General features: G+C 34.9%; 1 protein-coding gene across 1 annotated transcript in view; it reads left to right on the top strand.

Moving 5' to 3' along the window:
* The first annotated feature begins 2,710 nt into the window (after nt 1-2,710).
* Hs3st-A (Heparan sulfate 3-O sulfotransferase-A) overlaps nt 2,711-27,667 on the top strand; it is a 513,711-nt gene continuing 488,754 nt past the window's right edge. The window contains exon 1 of the mRNA XM_069838959.1: nt 2,711-2,854. The gene's annotated coding sequence lies outside the window, so the exon portion shown is untranslated. The remainder of the gene's footprint in view (nt 2,855-27,667) is intronic.

Below are 27,667 nucleotides of genomic sequence, written 5' to 3'. Positions count from 1 at the left end.
GAATTGTTGCGCTATTTGTCAAGATAACCCCCACAGAAATTAAGACATTTATCATACCATGGGATCAATTTTTGTGTCGTAGAAGTCAGCCGCCTCAGATCGGAACCAGCGTTTGACTGCGTCTTGCATTTCTGTCTGTGGATCCCATGATATGAGAAATGTCTGAATTCCGATGGAAAATATGTTGAAAAATAGCTCAACATTTGCAGTGTCTGTTTCAAAAAATTTGTCCAATGAAATTGTGTTTTTTTTCTGTGAACGGCCCCTTGCGAACTTATTTTTTACGGCCCTCATAATTGCGGTCGAGTGGCCAAAATTTGTATAAGCACTTCTTTTGACATTATTAACATGGTGGAAGGAAAAAATTTAACTTCTTTATCTGCCTCCATCAGAACGTTTGCTTGTTAGCCCCAAATATTTTCCTAAGCACCTTATTCTCAAACACCTTTTTTAACCTCTGATCCTCTCTCAAAGTTTCACAACCATACAGAACAACATTCAACATTCAACTTTTTTGAGAGCAGACTGGATGAGAAAAGATTCTCAACCGAATAATAAAAGGCATTTCCCATATTTATTCTGTGTTTAATTTCCTTCCGAATGTCATTTATATTTGTTACTGTTGCTCAAAGATATTTGAATTTTTACACGTCTTCGAAAGATAAATGTTCAATTTTAAAATTTCCATTTCGTACAATATTCTGGTCACGAGACATAAACATGTACGTATAACATAAATTTCGTTTGGACTGTCAACACTTCAACAGGAGCTTTCGGCGTAAAAACCAACGTATTACTAATTCCTCTGTGTCCTAATTACATTGGTCTTGGTTGATGTTGGACATTGTTCATAAGCCCACTTCTTATAACCGTATGTAGATTTCTTCTCAATATGTTGCTTGGAATGCTACCGTCGTCCGTCAGAGGGCTCCAGTGTTGTAACTTATCTCCCCTAGTAAACACCTACCTCTACTTCCTAAGCGTTTATTTCTGTAGGAAATGCCATCTCTCTTTTCATGGCGCAGCTTCTTTAAATACACATTTTTTCCTCACACGACCTTTGAAGTTCACTGGCCGACGGCAATCATCACATCAATTCGTTCGCTTCAACAGCCCACTCATAAAACGAAACAAAATGCATGGATCATGGGGGAGCTCCTACGCATTTTGTCATCTCATTTGTGTTTTACTGTTTGTACCTTCACAAATTGCACCTTGGCTTCAGAAGTCCATTGTTATAAAAACTATCAGTCATGGCAGAACTTCTGTGGTTTTATCACTTCATATTATTTTTAAACATTGTGGTATAGCCCTACGTTCACACGTTACAGTTGCACTTGAATATTCACTTCACAGCGTAATCATGGGAGAAAATTTACGCTATTTCTAACTTTACTTGTTTCTTTATCACTTCATATGTTTTTCTTGCATTGTTGTGCACGTTCACAAACTGCAACTGCACTTAAGTATTTCACTATTATAACGAATCCTGGGAGAACTTCTACGCCCTTTATCACTTCATCTGTTTTTCTGCATTGTTGTGCACGTTCACAAACTGCAAATGCACTTCAGTATTTCACTATAACGAATCCTGGGAGAACTTCTACGCCCTTTATCACTTCATCTGTTTTTCTGTATTGTTCACAAACTGCAACTGCACTTCAGTATGTCACTATTATAAAGAATCCTGGGAGAACTTCTACGCCTTTATCACTTCATATGTTTTTTGCATTGTTGTGCACGTTCACAACTGCAACTGCACTTAAGTATTTCACTATTATAACGAATCCTGGGAGAACTTCTACGCCCTTTATCACTTCATATGTTTTTCTGCATTGTTGTGCACGTTAACAAACTGCAAATGCACTTCAGTATTTCACTATTATAACGAATCCTGGGAGAACTTCTACGCCCTTTATCACTTCATATGTTTTTCTGCATTGTTGTGCACGTTCACAAACTGCAAATGCACTTCAGTATTTCACTATTATAACGAATCCTGGGAGAACTTCTACGCCCTTTATCACTTCATCTGTTTTTCTGTATTGTTGTGCACGTTCACAAACTGCAACTGCACTTCAGTATTTCACTATTATAACGAATCCTGGGAGAACTCCTACGCCCTCTATCACTTCATATGTTTTTTCTGCATTGTTGTGCACGTTCACAAACTGCAAATGCACTTCAGTATTTCACTATTACAACGAATCCTGGGAGAACTCCTACGCCCTCTATCACTTCATCTGTTTTTCTGCATTGTTGTGCACGTTCACAAACTGCAACTGCACTTCAGTATTTCACTATTACAACGAATCCTGGGAGAACTCCTACGCCCTCTATCACTTCATCTGTTTTTCTGTATTGTTGTGCACGTTCACAAATAGCTGCTGCACTTCCCCTTTCGCTATTTTTTCATCGATGTGTACGAGAGCGAGTGCCGCGATTGTTGCAATGAGCGAGTACGCCGATGACGTCAGCGCGGGGCGGAGCGCGAAGCAGAGGATCTCAACGACGACTACGACGACGACGACGTCCTGGTGTTGCGTGGTTGCCTATCGATCGAGGGAGGTCCACGCAGGGGCTTTGCTGCTCACGAGCTCTGGATATGGCGGGGAACGGGGGACGGATGATGTTTTTAGAGTTTGGGGAGGGGGGCGGAGGAGATATAGTCGTGGCGTTAGCGGTAGTCCCAGCAGTCCAAGAAGCACCGTGTTTGCTGCTCCTGGTGGCATGGCCAGTCGTAACTGTGGTTCGTTCCCGGTGGTGTGAGTGATTGCAGTGTGCAGTGGTGCTTGTGATGGTGTCGGAAGGGGTCAGGCTGATGACGAGTGACCTTGACGGCTGGTCACTGCAGGTAAATGGAAAACCAGGTCACGCCGCCAAGTGTCGTGTTTTAAGCTATTTCTGTCGCCAATCTTTCCGCCCTTATTGTTATTGCCTCGCTGAAGGGGGCGTATTGTTTTGACAGTTGTTTCACACCAGAAGACAGATTGTGTGTGTTCCTGCTGCTTTGTGGATATGAATACTCCTTTCTTCTCCCTCGGAATGTGATTTTTATTCCGTTATTTTATTCTGAAGCCTTTTCTGATGCAGTGGACACCGACTGCGAGTGGAAAGGATTTTCGTTTCCAGGTCCATGAATATCACATCATGTATATCGCACTTCTTTTGTCTAAATTTCTTCTATTTTGCATTTCCTTCGATAGCATAAATTATACAATACGATTTTTGTTATCATGCGTTTCTCTACGTTTTATAGAAGAAGACAGATTGGTCACGGAAAATGTAACTTTACTTACATTGATATGCACCGAAATTCATTGGAATTTAAAATATGGCATTGCTTCCATCTGACAGAAATTTAAAGCGGATAATATACACTACAGCCTCATTTTAATCCATACTGATTCCAATATATGTATAAAGAACTGAATTGCTAATATTAAGAAATGGAAGATATAAACGATCGTAATATTTGAAATTGGAGCATTTTAGCATCCACGATAGATTTACAGAGAATTACATTGAGTACGTACATTTTTCTGTGTTTCTGTGGAGAGTTTATTGATCTCATATAACTATAATTGCAGTATATTTTTATATTGCTAATTTTGATAAAATAAAATTAAATGACTGTTACTTTCCAAAATACATGCTGAGAAATTACGATGGCTAATTACTTCTACGCAAGCCTACGTTCGTTTAAGAGACGCCAGGATATCCTGGCATCCATTCACATATCAACGATTGTAGTACCAGTGTTGTAAGAAGGTGTGATACAGCTTTTCTTATTGTAACTACTACTACCTGTATTGTACTCTTATCGTGGAATTTCATCAGTTTTATCCCCTATCGCGTACAATATGTGATTGTAAAGAATTAAATGGAATGAAAACGTTATGTTATTGTTTCAATGGAGATTTTTCATTTTATATTTGCATAAATTTCTCGTTTTTAACTCTATAAAATAATTTTTTCTACGATAGTGCGTAAAGTTGCATTTTACCCAATGTTATCAGTGCCTAAAGTGAGCCTTTAAAATAGTAGTGCCTAAAAAAGTATGCAATCACTTGAGGCACTGCTATTTATTTTGTGCGAGATCGTGCGTATTTGCTTGTTTTCCGCACAGAACCAATACGCGGTAAGTGTGAAATACCACATTCAGTATTCCCAACGTAACACACATAACAATTTCATTCTTCTTACCGCTTAAACGCGACATTTATTTTACTGCTTTAGGCTTTTAACATATTATTTTTAGAGACGTTTAACATAGTAATAATTATAAATTGGAAACTTACCACTGCAATTTCACCTAAATTGCAATGTTAATTATTGTTTTTAAATATTTGCAAAAATTAAGTAAACTCTACTACTCCACTAAAGTTATTGCATTCATGATGCAAGTAACTTTAAGGAAGCCGTGAAAAAATCAACAAGATTCCAGATGCTGATGTTATTACTGCAATATGTTATATAAATAAAATTGTTAAAATATTAAAATGAAAAATAAATCATTACATAACCTTACCGTTTGTTTTAAGTTCGCATTTATAGACTGGGGAAAAAAAAGACAGACGTATATCACGGCCTGCTGGAGTATAGTAAACACAGAAAACATTTTATAGCAACAATGTTGAAGAAAGATATTTTGGTGTTCCGAAGTTGCCGTCATTAAACAAAAACCAACATGGAGATTTCATTGCAACTAATTAGAAATTCGTCTTTCAGGTATGCAATAAACGATCTTCGCACAAAATAATGTACGATACACGAGCGGTGTGTTTGTTTTCATGTTCTCGGAAATTAAAAAAGCTCAACTACGTTTCGCTTTTTCAGTCTTTTCCTCGACCATGAAAACGTCAACATACCGCTCTTGTAACGCATATTACTATTACGCACTGCTAAAGAAAATGTAATATTCAATGTACAAACTTCATTCAGTAAAGAAATTAATCATTGCCTCGATCTTTCAGTACTCAAATATTATATGTAACATAAATAAGTAAACAATTTAACATTCCTATCTACATTTCAACTCTTATTATTCTGAAGTTACATGTAGTATCATTGGAACAAAATTTAGACCTATCATTCAAATGTTCCTAACAGCTTTGTTGATTATATGGCCTGTTTAGATGGCCAAGAAATCGTGAACATGAATAAAACAGGCGCCATTCCATGGATACTTACTTCTTAATGATTCTGAGTTTAGATGGCCATGGCATTGTGATCTTATAACCTCTCCAACTTGAAATATTTATACCGAAAAAGAGAACTTCTCTTAAATAACTCTCTCTTTTTGTCTTTATACACAGCATATAAAATACATGTATAAAGAGTTGTTCTCTTACATACAGGGTAGCCCTAAATCATAAATAAAAATGTCAGTAATTTCAGAGAATTATTCTTTGAGATATCTCCAAATAAAAACGTTCAATACAATTTTGCTTGGTTTTGCTTTCTTTTCGAGATATTTTTTATTTTATATGAAACATTAGATAGCATGTTTTGGGAAAGCCATTGATTGAATTCCCAATATGCTCAGTCATTTTAAAAGAACAGTGTATTATGATAATAAATAATTCAAAGAATTTTAGTTATGTCCCTTAAATGTGCAGAAATTTGATCCAAACAAATATAACATTTGAAAATTCCTTTGTAGAACGACAAGTTACATTAAGTTCGAATGAAATTTCTGCCCATTTCAAGGTCAAAAGTGAAATTCTTTGAATAATTTATTATCATAACACTGATCTCTTAAATTGACTGAGCATATTGAGAATTCAATCAATGACTCCAAAAAAAAGGTATGAAATGTTTCATATAAAACAATTTTTATCTCGAAATGGAAACAAAAACGAGTAAAATTGCATTAAACTCTTTTTTCCCTCCGCTGTTATTCGCTTTAACATCTTTGGTCACATCTCGAGTAAATCTTTTGGATGAAATCCGAAGGCCTGTGTACTATTGTTGAGACTGGTTCTATTGTTGTGAACTAGATGGCGACTGTATATGTATTACTGATTTGTTATGAATATGATTTCGGTGATGAATGAGGCCGGTGATATTCAGGGATGTTGTGTCCCGAATTTCCTGGTATTTGCCTTACGGTTGAGGGAAAACCCTGAAAAACCTCAACCAGAAAATTCAACCCGACCAGAAATCGAACCCGGGTCCTCTGCGTAAGGTACCAACATGCTGACCTCTAAACCACAGAGGTGGTCATAAACTTTTTTGTTTGAAATAACTCAAAGAATAACCCTCTGAAATTAATGACATTATTTACGGTCCACCTTATAGGCCTATATTAAAATATTATCTAATTAATTAACATGAACGTGGTGTTATAAAAAAGTAAAAATAATTTAATTTACTTCTTCCTGAATACCGTAATTACTTTTCCGAACTCTGACCATTTCCTTCTTGGTTTACTTAGATCTTTTCTCTCTCAGAGTGGTAGTAAGAGGCTTATTCTTATCATGCAAGTTTCACTTTCTAACGTTGAACGTTTAGGTCTATGCGCTTTGCATTCGAGAAATCTGGTCACACTTTCTGTTAATACGGTGACGTCATTAATTACGGACGACTGAAATTATGATGTGTTTAAAGCAACAGACGTAATAAAACATAAGGGGAACAAATGAATGTGACATATTTAGCCAACTGACAGAATAGAGAGATTTGAACCTCATAAGTGACACCAACAAGGCACCACTCATGATTCAACAAAGTTAATAGGTAATGGGGTATTCACCGCTGTGGAGTAACGGTTAGTAAGCCTGACCGTTAAACGAGCGGGCCCAGGTTCAAATTCTGATTGGGACAAGTTACCTGGTTGAGGTTTAACCGGGGGTTTCCCTCAACCTATTAAGAGCAAATGCTGGATAACTTTCGGCGCTGGACCCCGGACTCATTTCACTGGCATTATCACCTTCATCTCATTCAGACGCTAGATAACCATAGTAACTGATAAAGCACCGTAAAATAACCAATTAAAAATAATGGAGTTGATGGCAGTTACTTTCCCCCTCTATTGTATACATCGCTGACTAGTAACATATTACTCTAATCAGATTTCAAGTGTATACAAACAATTGAAGAGATTTTTTGGAAAAAACAGTCATAGTCCAGAAACATACATTTTCGGGGGAAACATAAAACTAGTTGGCATGGGTGTTGTTGACACTTAAAGTATGAAATTCATCATGCTATTTCTTAAGGTGTTGTAGAAACTTTGGAAAGCTGAAGTACATTTATAACTTACACTGCCTCACAGATATACTTAGGGGAGAGTCGGGTAGTATCGGACATCGGGTAATATCGGACAGTGAGTTTCTTTCATCTCCCACACGATGATAGTACCTGATTGACATGGTTACGTTTCTGTGATGTCGCATGGAGAAACGTATCCATGTCAATCAGGTACTACTATATGGTGGTAGATGAAAGAAACGCACTGTCCGATATTACCCGATACTACCCGACTCTCGCCTATGTAAATGCAGGTAACTGTGGACAATGGTTGTTTTAAGAAAAATACTTTGTTGTGGCTGAAGTGTGCCTGTCCTTTAATCTTCTTTTTCTTTATTATATGCTGTTTGTATTCCTTTCGTTGCTTACGTTTCTTCCACAAGGTCACTTTTGCACTTAACATGACTCTGTAACTAATACAACAATTCACGTGCTAAAGTAATTTTCTTTGAAGTGACTTTTGTCGCGTACATAAAAAGCAGCATTGCCAATCTATTACAGTTCAAAACTGTATGGATAAATGTTTCCAGATAGTATGAATAGGATATTTGTAAATGCTACCATCATCCTGCACAATGTTTTCACAAAAAAAAGTCTTTGTACTATGGTTGTTTTATGAAAACCACTGAAAATTTTCACTTCACAAAGGATTATGGAGTTTTTTTTTTCATTAACATCAGATTCAGTAATTGGCCGCTACAATATTCTCGCCACATGCATAGTATCTCATATTTACATTTTTTTTGGACTATGTTCTTTTTTTTTTTTTTTGAAACCTTCAATTATTGTCCTTCAGCCTCTGACACGTATCGTCAAGTGACGTAGCTAACGAGAAAGATAGGCTTCGGCACGAATCGGAGTCACGTGATTATTGTGGTCTAGTCATGGCCATCTTGACAATCTCCTAATATAAATGCATGTTCAAAGTTTTAAAAAACAAAAGAATTGCCATATTAAACTAATGTTAACCGTGCATATAAGCTTGTTTAATGTTGGCCATGTTATGACTGAGAATGTGACGTGCCATATGCTTCCACGGTCAAGTAAAATGTGCTATGAACTATTATTTGTACACAAATAGGGGCGAGTAATAAATGCTGGAAGTATGAAACAGAAATAGTTAATTTAACAAAGTGTTAAGTCTAAAGTACTTAAAATGATATGTTTTATTTAACGACGCTCGCAACTGCCAAGGTTATATCAGCGTCGCCGGTGTGCTGGAATTTTGTGTCGCAGGAGTTCTTTTACATGCCAGTAGATCTACAGATATGAGCCTGTCGCATTTAAGCACACTTACATGCCACCGACCTGGCCCGGGATCGAACCCACAGCCTCGGCATAGAAGGTCAGCACTATACCAATTGAGCCATCCAAGCCGACTCTAAAGTACTTAACTGTGGTGTTAATTTATAAATGAATACAATTCTCTGTAATGACATCATTCATTACCATTTCAAATAACTCATTGGCGTCACATTTATGTGTGAATCGATTCGACTACCAATTACATTGTTGTCCCAAGTCTGGACCGCATGAAATGACGAAGAAATTGCCAGGCGATTAACGAGAAGGCTCTGATTGTCAAATTTAAATGAAAGGAGTATAGGGACAAGGAATATAATATCAAAATTGTATTTCAATCGCAAACATCCTTAGAATCCCATCCATGGTCACAATAACAATCAGGAACACCATAAACTTTTCATGCAATTAGTGATTTTTTCATCCTAAATTTTCTGATGTAGCACATTTTAATTGTTGTATTTTATTTCAACATTTTTTTTTTATAATTGTTACTCATATTAGCATTATTTATATGTGTATGTTTACTTTGCCTTTGGTGTATTTATAAATTCAAATGTCGCTGCTATATTATGAAGCTATACATGCTAAATTGTCTTACTTTTATAATATTTTATGGTTTCTGTTACTTCATTTCTCACTATTCGCCTAATTTTTCTAGGCATATTGGAATATGTATAATAATAATAATAATAATAATAATAATAATAATAATAATAATAATAATAATGACAATCTCTCTGGTGTAGGGGTCAGCATGCTGGTATTTTATGCAGAAAATTTGGGTTCGATTTCCGGTCGGATTGAATTTCCTGGTTGAGGTTTTTCAGGGTTTTTCCTCAACCGTAAGGCAAATGCCAGGAAATTCGGGCCACAACATCCCTTAATATCACCGGCCTCATTCATCACCGAAATCGTATTCATAATAAATGAGTAATAATAGGCCTATACAGTCGCCATCTAGTTCACAACAATAGGACCAGTCTCAACAATAGTACATAGGCCTTCGGATTTCAACCAAAAAGATTAGCTCGCGGTATAACCAAAGATGTTAAAGCGAGTATAAATAATAGCGAGGAAAAAAGAAAATAATAATAATAATAACAATAATAATAATAATAATAGTAATAATAATAATAATAATAATAATAATAATAATAATAATGTTTATTGCCAGAAAAATATAATACAAAGAAATTTTAAATTAAGAAATTTCTAGAATTCCCCTGAAAGAGAATGTTCTCGTGCTCAGGGGAGGATTCGATACATAATAAATTTACACGCATAAATTGCAATAAAATAACATCTAATAACTAGTAATTACTCATAACAAATTGCTTACATACATTCTTAAATTTCAAACTGTTGGAGGTAAATAGATGTGGGTATTTCTTTATTAATTTGTTACTTCTAAATTCTAGTGCCGATATTAGTTCCAACATATAAATAAATATAAATAGAATGGAGGACACCGGACTACCAAAACTCTTATTAAATTACAAAGCGACTGGAAGAAGAGACGTAGGACGACCTAAGGGACGATGGAGGGATAAACTGTGAAGCCGGAACAGACAATATTGCCTACTCCGTGTAGTGAAGAAGAAGATGATGATGATGATGATGATGATGATGATGATGATGATATTAGTACTATGGTTGCAAGCAGTGCTCGTTAAATATTTGGGTTGAAACAAACGTATTGTATCCATGCCTTTGGTTTTGTGTTTGTGAGTATATGATCTGAAATATGTGTGAATTTTATGTATCAAATTTAATAATCCATTGGTATAAATTTTATGTTTCTTCAAGACTTTAAATTCTAAAAACAGTTTTTCGGTAGGATAATCAATACATTTTTTTAAACATATATTTTAATTATTCTTCTCTGTAATAAATCTAGTGGATTAAGGTTAGTTTTATAAGTACTACCCCATCCTAATATTCCATACTGGGTTATAGACTGAAATAAGGCAAGGTAAACTGTACGTAATACATCCATTGGTAAGTAATTTCATAATTGAACAAAGTAATATATAATTTTCACAAAGGTAATTGATTTGTTTGTCCCATTTCAGATGTTTATTAATGATGATTCCTAAATATTTAACCTCTGACAAGTACAGAAAATTGCTAAAAGTATGAATAAATATAACAGTTACTTTATTCCCATCAAGTTCTTAATGGGTGTATTTATTATACGTAGTTTTGAATGCTCAGCTTTGAGACCTTATGTACTAGGGCAGTGGGTACAGACGTACTTGAAATATTTGCGTAGGGTGAACCTGAAATAAGTTTGATACCACCATCTCTTCACTGTGAAATGTAGTTAGGCATATTTACAGTACTATGTGATGCACACGGCGTTTCATGTCTAGAAATAGAGTATTTACACAGGGCCTACAATTACCTACTGTATACACATGTGTCTGTTTCTTTGTGGGAAAAGACTGAAGCCCAATTTGTTACGGTTCGAGCTACATCTACCCCCCTTGCTCGCGAGTTCCATAAACTTTCATAGTAATACATCATAAAAATGAAACATAAATATGTCATGTGTAGGCTGTATACATATACAACTCTTTCAGTGTTTTATAATTTTTTATCCTGGGAAATTACCACTATCCTCCCATTCTTACTCACGTGTGTCTCTGTATTATAGACAGTATAAAAAATACATGTTCACTTCCACTGTTTTGTTCAAGACATCAATCCATCATAATTACAAAAAAAGAAAAATAGAACACACATACAAACAAAGGACTATTAATTTTACTGAGATGCTGTTGTTAATAAAATATCTATTTAAATGTGTTAACGCCATGTAGACTACAATCGAACTAAACTGGAAGTCAATAGTAGATACATAAGAATTTGTAATAGCCCCACAGTCTAATATATACAGTCACGAAGCTCAATACGTAGTAAATATGCATCCATAGATAGTTGCTAACCACTAGGATCGCTACTATCGCCTCATTACAGATAATGCGAAAAAGAATCTGCACAGGCTATTGTTCCTAGTACCCTCACAACTCAAGCTTCGTGACTGTATATACTAGACTATGGTAGCGCTGTGTGCAATAATGAAAGGTTTTGTATAAAAATAATAACTTGTCTTAAACGGATCACAACTTTCTTCGACATCTTTTAGTCACAAAGCACAGAACGTTGATTTCACAGTCTTCATAATCGTGGCCATTTCTGCTTGTTTACTTAGAGAGAGGGAGGTGGAGGGGGAGAGTGAGTGAGAGAGAGAGAGAGTGTGTGTGTGTATTGGGGGGGGGAGGGAGTGTTGGTAGAATAATGATGAGGGAAACGGGAGAATCTCGAGAAAAGACCTCTCGCGCCTATTTTGTCCACCACAAATACCTCCAATTTGTATGAATGTGAGTGTGATTGTGAGTGTGCCGGGTTAATATTAATTAACCAATCATCACAAATATAAAAATACATCAGGATTGTCGCTGGGCAGTAACCTGAACACACGTTTCAGCGTCACATTGTTGACAAGTAACTCCATCTGTTAGCACAACCATAAAGCATCTAATAGATGCTACAGAGTTACCAATAACGAAAAAAAAAAATACCTCCATGATCCAGACGGGGATCGAAGCCGAGTTGCCATGGTGAAAAGCAGAGAGACTAACCACTCGGCCGTGCGCGAGGTTCAGGTAGCTCTCAGACATTAATCTTTTTAATGTTTATGATATTTTAAAAATTTGAGAAAGCCAAACACGAATTCTTAATAACAATTGAAGAGTCTACTCCAAGAATGATGGATGTCATTTGGAACACATTTTGCAGGAGAAGCAATTGAAAGTTTGAAATGCTTAGCGCTCAAAGCTTAACTGAGATATTCCGATCATTACTGGACAATGACTATCAGTGTTAATGCCATATAACTCTGTATGTACATTCTATATGTCTTAAGCTATGCATTGACAGTCTTGGTTCATTTTCGACAAGAAAGTGACATCCATCATTCTTGCAGTGGAGTCTTCAATTTTAACGCTCAGAGTAACCAAATATACTAATTTAGGCCTACTAATAGATAATTTGGTCTATTAATTGTTTATTTAAAGACAATTCAGTTGGAATTAGACTAAAATATAACAGAACATATCATTATCAAATAATTTTATTAATGTCTATGTAACAATTCGTGTCCTTACTGTCTTTTAAGGAGAGACTCCACTGAAAATCATAAACATTTTCCAGAACACGTTTATTGGCTATTTCACTTCTTCAGAATGTGTATTTTCATAAAATAAATTTAGTTCAATTCTGATTACAAATATGTTTTTTTTTTAATTAAGGCTGTAAGGGGACGTGACATTTAAAGGGCTGTCAAAATTATTTTTTCATCAAAGAATTCTTTTTTTATATAAATTTTTTATTACTAATCTAGTAACTTTATGTCCTAAAGTTGGCTCCCTGAAGTTACTAGATGAATGTAGCGGAGGAGAATTTTAATTATTATAAATATTCATTTTACTTTCAAATCCATTTTTTCATAAGTTTATTTTTCTTGATTCAACACTAATCTTTTTATGCCAAATATTAATCAATCTGGATGAAAATTTTTATGAAGTAGTTGCATGTTTCTGTGGATTTATTTTGTGAGAAATGCTGCTAATTTATTTTATTAATATTTTTTTCATGAATTATATGAAAAATAACGTTTTTAAAATTTCAACAAAAATTTTTGAAAGTGAATAAATTAAATATTTCATGAAATGAATGCATAGAAATGTTTCTCTATGTCTTATGAATGTAACAAAAAAGAAGCTTAAAAATTGGGCTCTTCTACTAAAAACTTGCGTTTGAAAATATTTCTGAAAAGAATATAAAAAAATAAAAAATCAAAGGTAAAAACATTTGGAAGTTCAAAATTTGTATTTTGTTAGTCCTTTACATAGTAAACATGCTCTCAAAATTTAGTTGCAAAATGATTATGAAAAAAGTTATCATTTTTAGTGGAGTGTTCCCTGAAACGAAAATCTGGAATTTATACGAACTTTTAAACCGCTATGGTAGTCGGACTGAAACCTAAGAGGAAAACCACAAAAGAGGAAACATAAAACGTTTATAGGCCATTTAATCATTCCATGTTCAAGCAAATGTTAAATGAAAACGGTTCCCTTCAATTAAGTACAATCATTTATTTCTTCTTACTATCTCCAACCGCACGAATGAAGGCGAAAACCTGGGTCTGTGAGGGAGAGGACCGTTGCTTTTCGACATTGCTGTACTTGTATATTCAGTGCTTTGTACTATTACGAACATTTTATATTCATGGTACTTTTAAATTAAAGAAATTTCCCACCATTATTTTACCTTTACAGAAACTTACCGTTGCTTATTTTTGTCTATACATTTCGGAATCTGACTCGACAAGCTTTGGCTGGCCACTTTTGAATCCGACAGCTCTATCTTTGAAGCGTGGACCCGTTGTTCAATTGTTTTTCCGGTAGAAAATGCTAGTATGTATTGTAATAGTAATGTACGTTACAAGAGCGGTATGTTGACGTTTTCATGGTCGAGGAAAAGATTGAAAACGCAAAACGTAGTTGAGCTTTTTTAATTTCCGAGAACATGAAAACAAACATACCGCTCGTGTATCGTACATTATTTTGTGCGAAGATCGTTTATTACATACCTGAAAGATGAATTTCTAATTAGTTGCAATGAAATCTCCATGTTGGTTTCTGTTTAATGACGGCAATTTCAGAACACCAAAATATCTTTCTTCAACATTGTTGCTATAAAATGTTTTCTGTGTTTACTATACTCCAGCAGGCCGTGATATACGTCTGTCTTCCCCCCCCCCCCCCAGTCTATAAATGCGAACTTAAAAACAAACGGTAAGGTTATATAATGATTTATTTTTCATTTTAATATTTTAACAATATTATTTATATAACATATTGCAGTAATAACATCCGCATCTGGAATCTTGTTGATTTTTTTACGGCTTCCTTAATGTTACTTGTATCAGGAATGCAATAAGTTTCGTGGAGTAGTAGACTTTAGTTAATTTTTGCAAATATTTAAAAATAATAATTAACATTGCAATTTAGGTGAAATTGCAGTGGTAAGTTTCCAATTTATAATTATTACTATGTTAAAGGTCTCTAAAAATAATATGTTAAAAGCCTAAAGCACTAAAATGAATGTCGCGCTTAAACAGTAAGAAGAGGAAAATTGTTATGTGTGTTACGTTGGGAATACTGAATGTGGTATTTCACACTTACCGCGTATTGGTTCTGTGCGGAAAACAAGCAAATACGCACAAAACCAATCCGATACACGAGCGGTATGTTTTCTTTCAATTCTCGGAAATTAAGAAAGCTCAACTACGTCTCGCTTTTTCAAACTTTTCCTCGACCATGAAAACTTCAACATACCGCTCTTGTAACGCATATTACTATTTCTTGGTTATCGATTAAGTACTTAAAAGTTTTTGTACTTAAAAAAGTTTTTTTTTTTACGAAAATAGGAATGAACCCAATAGGATTAGAGAACTCAACACCACCACAAACAGAGCTTAATGAGCGTGAATGCAGGTGATTGCCTAACTCACGTGACTGTAGACTTTGATATCCCGCATCGTAATGTTTTCGTCTTCGTGAGGTTGGGTTTAATACACGAGTTCAGCAGGAGCTCACAAGGGGGAGATTGGAATCTAGGAACGCGACACTTTAATGAAATTTATACGGAATTGTAAGGCATAAGGCATCGATTTCGAAACACCCAGCTCATTAAATATAAGATAAGCAATGGACAGTACATAATAAAGTTATAATCAAAGGTAGGAATATATAATCTTTTTAAATATGGGATTTTGTCATGGCTATCGAGAAAAACAAGCTACGACGCCAATCGGAGTCACGTGGTTATCATGGTCCATTCACGGCCATCTTGACAATCACCTAATATAAATACATGTTCAAAGTTATAAAAAAACAAATGATATGCTATATTAACTTCTGTTAAACGTGCATATAATAAACTTAGTCAATGTTGGCCATGTTATGACTAAGAATGTAACATCGCGCCGTAGCCTATGATTTTTAAATGACGTCATTAAAACCTATCTCATTTATTTCACAAAGAGCGACAATGGTCTAAGAGATAGTGGACTGGACTGATTTTCATAATGGTTTTGGTTGACATCTCTCGCGTTATATTCTATGTTCTTTCTATTTTTATTATTTTCTGTCTTCTTCTATGAGTTTTCGTTATATTGTCTAATGTACTTTCATAAAGTTGTACATTTATTTATCAGACGTCTCACGTATATGAAGTTGTGAAGCTCTTCTTTACTTTTCTTTAAGACTGCGTTTAAAATAAACATTAAGGGCCGAATACACGCTCAGTTAAACTGTGCAGTTTATCATATGTGAAGTCATACCTGACAGATTAACTGCGTAAACTGTGCAGTTCGTACCGGTAATAATGCAGGCCTTAGACCTGCGCTAGTGGAACCACTTTTGCGATGATAAACTGTGCAATTCACACAGTTCACCTGTACGTTTCCTCAGTCTATGTTCCGGTGTGACCATGACTGCAACTGCTACCAGGAAAGAGGCTAAATAGATTTAATATCTTAGACCTACTTACTTTTATTCAGTGCCGTTCTAACGGATTGGCAAATCCAGCGGTCGCCAGAGGCCTCGGATTATAAGGGGATCTTAAAAAAATAATAATAATAATAATAATAATAATAATAATAATAATAATAATAATGATAATGATAACAATAATGACAATAATAATAAAACTAAGAAAGAGATTAGTGAAATGCTTTGTGTGCAATGTGACTTGTATGGGGCAGAAACCTGGACATTTCGACGAAATGAAGAGAAGCGACTAGAAGCATTTGAAATGTGGATATGGAGAAGGGTGGAGCACGTGAGATGGACAGACAGAATAAGAAATGATATTGTATTGGAATGAGTGGGTGAAGAAAGAATGATGCTGAAACTGATCAGAAAAAGAAATTGGTTGAGTCCCTGGCTAAGAAGAAATATTTTCCTTTGTTTGATGTAGAAATTCTGATCTGAAAATATGATTGATTATTTTTTTAGTTGGTTATTTAACGACGCTGTATCAATTACTAGCTTATATAGCGTTGGCGAGATTAATGATAGCGAGATGGTATTCGGCGAGATGAGGCCGAAGATTCGTCATAGATTACCTGACATCCTCCTTACGGTTGGGGAAAACATCGGAAAAAAACCCAACCAGGTAATCAATCCAAACGGGACTCGAACCCGCGCTCGAGTGCATTCAGGATCGGCAGGCAAGCGCCTTGGTCGACTAAGCATATAGGCACGAAACCCTGTACAATTGTTGTTCTTGCAGGTGACGTGGAATTAAAGAGGAAGTAGGTAATAGTAATATGCGTTGCAAGAACGGTATGTTGAAGTTTTCATGTTCGAGGAAAAGTTTGGAAAAGCGAAACGTAGTTGAGCTTTTTTAATTTCCGAGAATTGAAAGAAAACATACCGCTCGTGTATCGTACATTATTTTGTGCGAAGATCGTTTATTACATACCTGAAAGAGGAATTTCTAAATAGTTGCAATGAAATCTCCATCTTGGTTTCTGTTCAATGACGGCAAATTTGCAAAACAAAAATATCTATCTTCAACATTGTTGCTGTAAAATGTTTTCTGTGTTTACTATACTCCAGCAGGCCGTGATATACGTCTGCCTTTTTTTTTTCTCCAGTCCATAAATGCGAACTTAAAACAAACGGTAAGGTTATGTAATGATTTATTTTTCATTTTAATGTTTTAACAATATTATTTATATAACATATTGCAGTAATAACATCGGCATCTGGAATCTTGTTGATTTTTTCACGGCTTCCTTAATGTTACTTGCATCACGAATGCAGTAACTTTAGTGGAGTTGTAGAGTTTACTTAATTTTTGCAAATATTTAAAAACAATAATTAACAGTGCAATTTAGGTGAAATTGCAGTGGTAAGTTTCCAATTTATAATTATTACTATATTGAACGTCTCTAAAAATAATATGTTAGAAGCCTAAAGCAGTAAAATCAATATGTCACTTAAGCGGTAAGAAGAGGGAAATTGTTATGCGTGTTAGATTGGGAATACTGAATGTGGAATTTTAGACTTACCGGATTGGTTTTGTGCGGAAACCAAGCAAATACGCACGATCTCGCACAAATGTTATAGATATTAGTAGAGTAAAAAACTATATAGGCATAATATAAGTTGTGTAATGGGCAATTAAAAACAAAGAATGCAGATTGCCCGTGGTCTCGGTTCCCTTATCTGACGCGACACAACGTAACGAGGATTTGACGTCGCACGAGGCAGGCGTGGCACTCGAGATCTTGCAGGGTGCAGCGTCTTGTGAGATGTACCAACTCGTTGAGCTCTTTACCTCTTGAAAGTGCTTCGTTGCGAAAATGAAGGGAAACGTTTGTTATCAGCATCTCATTCAAAGAAAGAGCAGTCACTCCTTACTACCAGCGTTACACGTTTCTTTGCTCACTTCGTGGCTTTATAATTTACATGGAGGCAACTGTAAACTGGCATAATTTTAAAACCTCAATTAAAGTAACACAAGTTTCAGCTTTTAAAGAAAAATATTCCATTTATGAAATGTTATTTGGGACAAATGTGGATTTTTAATTACTTAGGGAATATTATAATTATCAAGCTGCGGATTTTTAGGCACTAAAACAGTTGAAATAACCACGCAAAATAGGCGTTCAGTATTCTAAAATAGGCATTTAAAAAGGCACTAACAAATTTCTAATTCTTAATGTCTAACACGACCATAGCGTAGCATTATTCAATACACTGCTTTCTATAGAAATGTCATTATGACAGTAAATAATTAAATATTCCTCCAAATGTTGTAATGAGAACTGATGTCTATTGTCTGTAAGACTGTTCTTAAATTGGGAGAAACTCCCTTCCACTTCACATGAAGTGATGGGGCAATACTTCAGGGATCCAATCTCAGTTGGAAACCAAACCAGTGGGAACGTAGTAATGTCAATGTATTTTCCAATCAGTGCTTCTGATGATTTTTGCTTTGGCATATCTCCACGGTATACTTCACGTATTACAGCAGAAAACTCAACTCCATACTCAATTCACAATCTCACAAAACGAATACACAGTTTAAAACAACTACCCTAGTCAACTAACACAATCATTCATGCTGATTTCGAAGTACATTTTTTCTTATTCTTATTGGTTGATTTTAAATTATTCGATTTCTCCGCGCTCTGGTGGCAGTAAAACGTAACACACAGAATTATCGATAGTTCTATATCACTTCCCTCTGCTAGATAAAAAAGAAACAAATTACAGATTTAAAAAAAAATGTCGATAGAATGGTCAGTAATTGCAAGTATAATATATAACACGAATATTTAGGCAACTTTTAGGTATTTATAAGCAAATAGGCATTTACTAGTGAAATAGGCAATTATAGGCACTATAGAATTAGTATATAATACTCAAAATGTCTTAAAATGGATATGTAACCTAAAATCTTCCGTCTTCAAGTTGAGGATTAAAATAGGCATATAGGCATAAATCCGCAGCTTAATAATTATTATTATATGAGAGCAATAAAGATAGTGTTACCACAGTCTAGTATATACAGTCACGAAGCTCAATACTAGTAAATATGCATCCATAGATAGTTGCTAACCACTAGGATCGCTACTATCGCCTCATTACAGACAATGCGAAATAGTATCTGCACAGTCTATTGTTCCTAGCACCCTCATAACTCAAGCTTCGTGACTGTATATACTAGACTGTGGTGTTACGTATTATGTGATCAGCTGGCTTAAATTGCCATGGAGATAGTTGTTATGGAGTATATAACAAACTATTCAACGTCTAGGATGAATTTGCGATATTGGTCAATAACGTTTCCTTAAAATCAACCAATCACAGTTGTGTTTCTTGATAAGACGCTTTGTAAGGAAGCGTCTTATCTGATAAGGCACCTGGTACAATACTGGACATGTATTCGCATTAGTCTGCAGTGATTAACTTTGAAAATTGCGTTTTCAATAACTGTAGCATCAAGTAACAATAAATGTATGTAAAAACCTTTCTTGTTTTTATTCTGTAACATTTCAGCAAATACCTTACTATAATAATACCGGACAACTAGCAGTTTTACGTGCGAACGACGATGGTACTGCTACCTACCTGCCGGGATGAAGATACTCGCGAAACAAGCTGTAATCAACTGCAATGTATATTGTTGCTGGGCTAGTTAATTTGTTAATAGTTTTATGAATTAGTACTAGTGTTAAAATGCCAGGGTGTATATGTGCTGTTTATAATTGTGACAATTGCAGCATTACAAATTGCTCCAAATCGTACTTTCGATTTCCGACAGTTCATAAAACGTAAGTCAAAAACATTCTTTAGTAGGCCTAATTTCTTCATCTTTGTGTTGATAGAAAAATACAAATTAGTTTTTTTATTTAGACCTAATAAATAAATGGAAGTTAAAATGTATTGGATTTTAAGGTTTTAGAAAATTAAGTTTTATTGTTGTCCACATGCCTTTACTAATTATTACAAGCATCAGATTACTATCAATTTTATCTTTGCAGTTGTCAGCAATGTGTATATAAAACATTACTGTAAATTCATTCCTAATATCAGATTGATTTTGTCTCGGTAAACCAAAGAAAAAATATGTAACAATTAACTACGGAAAGTAATATGAAGTATGCAATATTTCTCATAATATGCAGCTTTGATATAAGATAATAACTTTATATTAAATATTATTCAACATTTCTTAGTGTTTCATATATAATTCCACATTAGTAACTCACGTTTTAAACAATAGTCCGAATCTCGCTATGTTAATATTTGTATATGTGGACGTAATTCCATCCCTCTGCGCTAGATGTCAGGTCTGCAATATTTCGCACTCACGCCAATGCTGCTAGTATACAGCTGTCCGGTATTATTATAGTAAGGTATTTGATTTCAGCTCATCTTATTTTGAGATTAAGTAGGCCTATTATTGTTTCGTATTTCCGCTCTGAGTATTTGGCAATGTATTCAGTAAGCCGTGATAGACAGCAGTTTGTTTTTGAACTTCATTACAAGGAAACATGATAATGTCTTATTGCTGTGTTTTATAATAATTATTATCATTTACGTAAGTAATTCGGTTGTGCAAGTTATTTAATTTTATTCTTTGAATAATCTTATTAAATTGCACTCGTGGCTTCATCTTATTAGCATAATTTCACTCGGTCTTTACGCTCGTGAAATTATCAATAAGATGAAATAGCACTCGTGCAATTAAATACAGATAATAATGATTCAATTTAAAAAAATCTATGTATCCAGGGGTTTTTTATACCTCTAAAGGAGTTCATCGTAAGCCGGTATTTTGAATGTCCTTTTAATTAAAATTATACGTAATCAGTTCGTAGCAGAAGAAGATAACAGATGATAGACGACATTAAGTTATGGATCATCTGAGGAGACTAAGAGGAAGACAAAATAGGAAAGATTAAATAATGCTGGATTTGCAGTAAAAGACCTGCTCTTGGGCAGAACACTATGAGTGAATGAATGAATATGTAATCACTGTAGAACACGCATTGACAAGGGCCAAACACGCATAGCCGAGATTATTAATAAATCGATATTGTTGAACAGCAACTTCATATGTCAAAAAAAAAAAATATGAACAAATGATATTTTACTTCATTCCTATCAACAATTAAGGGAAGACTCCACTGAAAATCATGAAAATTTTTCCAAATATTTTTCATAATGCTGCTAGTTTATTTTATTAATATTTTTCACAAAATAAATGCATAGAAACATGCAGCTACCTCATAAATACTTGCAGTAAAAATTGCATCCAGATTGATTAATATTTGGCATAAGAAAGTTGGTGTTGAATCAACAAAAATGAACACAGAAAAATAGATTTGAAAATAAAATGAATATTTATGTAAATTAATATTCTCCTCCGCTAAATTCATCTAGTAACTTCAGGGAGCCAACAAAAAGTTACTAGATTTGTAATCAGAAATTTTAAAAAAGATTTTTCGATGAAAAACAATTTTGACAGCTCTTTAAACTCCACGCCCCCTTCCAGCCTTAATTTAAAAAGTGTAAACATACGAGTACTTGTAAGAAGAATTGAGCTGAATCCACTTGGGGTATGAAAATATAAATTCTGAATAAGTGAAATAGCTAAAAAAATTTGGAAAAATTTTCGTGATTTTCAGTGAAGTCTTCCCTTAAGTTAAGACATGGATAGAAGCTTTAGAAGACGATATTTAAATACTCTCTTATGTCAGATATTTGTGTTATCGAGATATTAAAATGCTTTTTTTTTCGCTTTCCTGTAAAATTTAATATTTTGATATACGAGGTTGTTCTTCAGCACATCGAAATAGTCAAACAAAAGTGATATGTGAATGACCTTCGAGCCATCCGTTCGCGTGCTCAGGGATAGTAGAACCAGAAGCGGTCAAGCACGTGTTTCTTTCTTTGTTACGAAGCAGGGGCCGGAAAACTAACACTGCAGCTTTTAGTGAGCTTATTGTGCTTTATCACACCCGTAGTAGGAATGTTGTTTCAAATTTTGAATTGTCATGTTCTCATAGTTACTTATTGTGATTCGGTTGTGTGGTGTCATCTATCGATTCAGTTTGTACGTATTTACGGTTCAGACAGAGTTCGACGCTGTGCCCTTCCACGCCGTCACGAGATCGTACTACGTCTCCTCAGGCTTAACCAGCTGTTCGCCTGTCACAATACTACATCGTGCCGACATAGTTTTTGTGTAATGTTATCGCAATAGGGAGTGATGATAGAATACTAGAGTAAAACTTTGTTAAAAACTCTCAGGCTTTGTCTACCACAAATACTATTCCTCCATCACAGGGATTCGAACCAAGGTCCACAGTCATTAAGGTGACCAACTCTCCCGTATTTTCCGGGAACTTCCATATTTCAGCTAATATTTTTGGATCCTCCCGTCTCCGGCATTGTTCTCCTAATCTTCCCGTATTTTTCTTTATCAATCATGGTTGTCAATTTTTAATGAAATATAATAGGGATCTAACAACTGTCAAATAATTTATATCTCGATATGAACTGACATTAATATCGATAGTTTAGTAGTTAATACCGATCAAATGTAACAGACTGAACAGCCCAAGGACTTTCAAGACAACAACTTTAATAATTTGACTATGCTGCCATCTAGCGACTGTGAAAGAAGTCACGTTATAATTCTGATGGAATTGCATGGAGTAAAAGCAAATAGGCCTACCTTACTATAATAATACCGGACAGCTAGCAGTTCTGTGCGCGAACGACGCTGGTGCTGCTACCTAGCGGCCGGTGTGGCGATACTCGCGAAACAAGCTGTAATCAAATGCAATGTATATTTTTGCTGGGCTAGTTAATAGCTTTATTAATTAGTGCTGTGTTAAAATTTCAGGGTGTATGTGTGCTGTTTATAATTGCTACAAAATTACAGCATTACAAATTGTTCCAAATCGTACTTTCTATTTCCGAGGGATCATAAAACGTGAGTCAACAATATTCTTTAGTAGGCCTAATTCCTTTGTCCTTGCGTTGATAGAAGAATAAAAATTAGCTTTTTTATTTAGACCTAATAAATGTATAGAAGTTAAAATGTATCGGAAATTTTAAGGTTTCATCAAATTAAGTTTTATTGTTGTTCACATTTATTATTAAAAGCATCAGATTACTATCAATTTTATCTTTGCAGTTGTCAGCAATGTGTATATAAAGCATTATTGTAAATTCCTTCCTAATATCAGAATTGATTTTGTCTCACTAAATCAAAGAAAAAATATGTAACAATTAATTACGGAAAGTAACATGAAGTATACAATATTTCTCATAATATGCAGCTTTGATAAAAGATAATAATTTTACATTAAATACTATTCAACATTTCTTAAGTGTTTCATATATTATTCCACATTAGTAACTTACGTTTTAAACAATAGTCCGAATCCCGCTAGTTAATATTTGTATTTGTGGACGAAATTCCACGCCGCTCCGCTAGATGTCAGGTCCGCGATATTTCGCACTCACGTCAATGCTGCTAGTATGCAGCTGATCGATATTATTATACAGGGACATCACTTTATTTTTACTAAGATTTTTAACATTAACCTGGCTATACTCGGAAACACTGTTACCCCCCTTCCATTACAGGAGTTTGGAGTTGCTAGTGCAATATGTAAACAAATCATTTTACTAGCTATAGGAGGATAGAAAAGTAGTGTATCCATTTATGTTACAGGGAAATATAGTATTACGATTTTCAGTTTGGTCATTACTTTACAGTATTTTATCAAAACAGTAGAATAGTAACAATTTTTTTTCACAAACTCAAGTCTTCAGGCGGTTATATACATTATGTAATGTCTACTTTATTCAGCATATTACTAACCTAATTTATTCCTGAGAATTTTGTGAGCACTTCCGTAAGAAACCCCAATTTCTACAGCTAACTTCTTGACGGACTTATTAGGACCTCGCTGCATCCTTTCTCTAGCATATTCTACAGCATCTTCTGTCACCTTTGTTGGCCATGATACACTTTTCTTCCTTTCTGTACACTCTGTTGCTCTAAATTTATCTACCAGATTAATGACATTTCTACGAAAATATTCCGTAATGATATAATCAGAAAATTGTGAAAAAAAAAAGAAAAACCGTTGTTCACATTCGGTTATATTGTAATTCCAGTTCCATCATCGTCCTTCATACCTACAAACAGTAAAACAAAACTCTTGTTTAAATAATGCTGTTAAGTACCTACCATATTATAGGGTACCGTACTTTCGGTAATTCTAATCTTCACTTGTGCTCAGTCCACACAGATAAATTCAGTTATTCTACACACCATACCTGTGTGAAAATAAATTTCAATAATATAAGCTCTTTCTTCTATAGAAAATGCAACATATTTCTGAAACACACTGTACTCTGTACTGTTTACTGCTAGCAACAGCGGCCGTAAGTTTGTGTGACTGACGTTAGCAAGGACATTTGTGAAAGGGGTGAGAGTCAAGTACATTTAGAAACGCAGGTACAATAAAAATTGAAGTAAAAATAAAATGATGTCCCTGTAGTAAGGTATTTGGTGAAAGCTGTAGGGCTCTGAGTTCTGAATTCACAACTGGCCTACGTCTGTGTTCATTATACAACGGAGTGGGCCATGGAAATTTTAGCTCTCCTTGGCAACGGTTTGTTAATTGATTTGTATCTTTCTGACTAGAAATAAAACTGTTCTTCAGTTTGATTTACATATTATTATATTGTATTTGCGCTACAATATTTTTACAATCAGTTGCGAAGGACAGTTTCAAATCTCCACCAGTTATTTCTCCGTTTGAACCCTTTGCTTTTATACGACAGAGTTGAGTTTAAAAGTCTTGTAGCCAGTTTGTCCAAGTAATGTTTAATTTTGCTTAACGAATGTTAAATTAACAGTCTGTTTATTTTCAAGGCTTTGTTAATGTATTTTCCATTTGTTCAACATAATTTTGTTTAAGATAATCAACACTTAACTATAACGTCTGTTAGCACTATTTTAACTACTCAACAGCAGTTGGTAATGATTCTACACATGTAAGACAGTTTTTGATTGGCTCAAATTAATCTTTAAATTCTATATTATCGAGTGAGTCATGAAACTTGCATAAAATGACAACCTGTTATAGTAGGCCACGCTCCATAAACAGTTTCCTCATTGTTATTATGGCTACGAAATAAGAAAGAAATAAAATAATACTGATGTATTTAAACAGTCCAAAGTATTTTTTAAATGTTATATTACCAGTCATATGCTAAACATTCCCTACAGAGAGACACAAAATATTAATTTCGCAACTTCTGTTCGAACAGCTGTGGAGACATCGGCCATATTTAACAAACTGTTAAACGAGTTAACTGCCCGAAATCCTAGATTTAAAATTAACAAACTGTTAACAATGTGTTAAACCAAACTGGTGTTGAAAACATACAATTTTATTAATTAACAAACTGTTTAGAGTTTAACAGTCGTTAAATTTTCTAACAATACTTGGAAAAACCGGCCATTGGTATTGGTGATATTCCATGCGATTGAATTGTGACCACAACTTTTAGCTCTTCAGTTTGTAGCCGAAGTATTTCTCATGCAGTAAGTGAATAGACTACGCTAGCTAGTCTGACAGCAGATGCCGAGGAATCCACCTTCAGCTGTCACATGTGCTGTATAGCACGCGCTCACACACTTGAGTTCTGCTTGCTAGTGGAGAGTATTTTTAAATGACAGCCTTTCACGGCTTCGTGCAGGTCGAGGTGGACTCGCTACGTGGTGTGCAAGGACATGGAACTTGTGTGTGCGCGCGTGCGTGCGTGTGTATACTTTACATTACATTTATGTGCATGCATAATAAAATTATTCTTGTGAATGTAGGCCTATATCCATATCTAAACAGGGCGGAAGTGAAAGAGCCTTGCAGATTTCCAGAGCGAATAGCTTATGTTGTATGTAACAAAAAACTATAATATCATATTGGTGGAAAGTTCATAGTTTTTCAGAATTTTTTTTCCCAAATGTTTAACACTCTCCTATTCGGTAACTATTGCTAGTAAAATCTTGATTTTTCTCCATACTTACTTACTTACTTACTGGCTTTTAAGGAACCCGGAGGTTCATTGCCGCCCTTACATAATCCCGCCATTGGTCCCTATACTGAGCAAGATTAATACAGTCTCTATCATCATATCCCACCTCCCTCAAATACATTTTAATATTATCTTCCCATTTACGTCTCGGCCTCCCCAAAGGTCTTTTTCCCTCCGGCCTTCCAACTAACACTCTATATGCACATATCGATTCACCCATACGTGCTACATGCCCTGCCCATCTCATATGTCTGGATTTAATATTCGTAATTATGTCAGATGAAGAATACAATGCGTGCAGTTCTGTGTTGTGTAACTTTCTCCATTCTCCTATAACTTCATCCCTCTTAGCCCCAAATATTTTTCTAAGCACCTTATTCTCAAACACCCTTAATATCTGTTCCTCTCTCAAAGTGATAGTCCAAGTTTCACAACCATACAGAACAACCGGTAATATAACTGTTTTATAAATTCTAACTTTCAGATTTTTTGACAGAAGACTAGATGACAAAAGCTTCTCAACCGAATAATAACACGCATTTCCCATATTTATTCTGCGTTTAATTTCCTCCTGAGTGTCATTTATATTTGTTACTGTTGGACCAAGATATTTCAATTTTTCCACCTCTTTAAAGGATAAATTTCCAATTTTTATATTTCCATTTTGTACAATATTCTCGTCATGAGACATAATCATATACTTTATCTTTTTGGAATTTACTTCCAAACCTATTCTTTACTTCCTTCAAGTAAAATTCCCGTGTTTTCCCTAATCGTTTATGGATTTTCTCCTAACATATTCACGTCATCCTCATAGACAAGCAGCTGATGTAACCCGTTCAATTCCAAACCCTCTCTGTTATCCTGGACTTTCCTAATGGCATACTCTAGAGCAAAGTTAAAAAGTAAAGGTGATATTGCATCTCCCTGCTTTAGCCCGCAGTGAATTGGAAAAGCATCCGAAAGAAACTGACCTATACGAACTCTGCTGTACGTTTCACTGAGACACATTTTAATTACTCGACCTAGTTTCTTGGGAATACCAAATTTAATAAGAATATCATATAAAACTCTCTTAAACGAGTCATATGGTTTTTTTTAAATCTATGAATAACTGATGCACTGTACCCTTATACTCCCATTTTTTTCTCCATTATCGATTTTTGTTCATATCGATAGGAAATCTAATAAAAATCATTTATGCCTCTGGCATATTTCAATAGCGTGGACGGTTTTCGTGTAAATTTAATTTAAAAACCACTAATTTCAAGCCACTGCACAATGCGAGCAGATTGCAACGTCGTAGCCGGAGTAACTCACCTAGCGATATAGACCAGGTTCGTTGAACTCTTAAATCTGTATTACGAGAAAGATGTGTTAGCGGCGATGTT

This window comes from Periplaneta americana, chromosome 11, assembly GCF_040183065.1.
Source record: "Periplaneta americana isolate PAMFEO1 chromosome 11, P.americana_PAMFEO1_priV1, whole genome shotgun sequence".
NCBI classification, from domain to species: Eukaryota; Metazoa; Arthropoda; class Insecta; order Blattodea; family Blattidae; genus Periplaneta; species Periplaneta americana.
The sequence above is the reverse complement of the archived record's forward strand: the minus strand, read 5'-3'. Positions and strand labels throughout refer to the sequence as shown.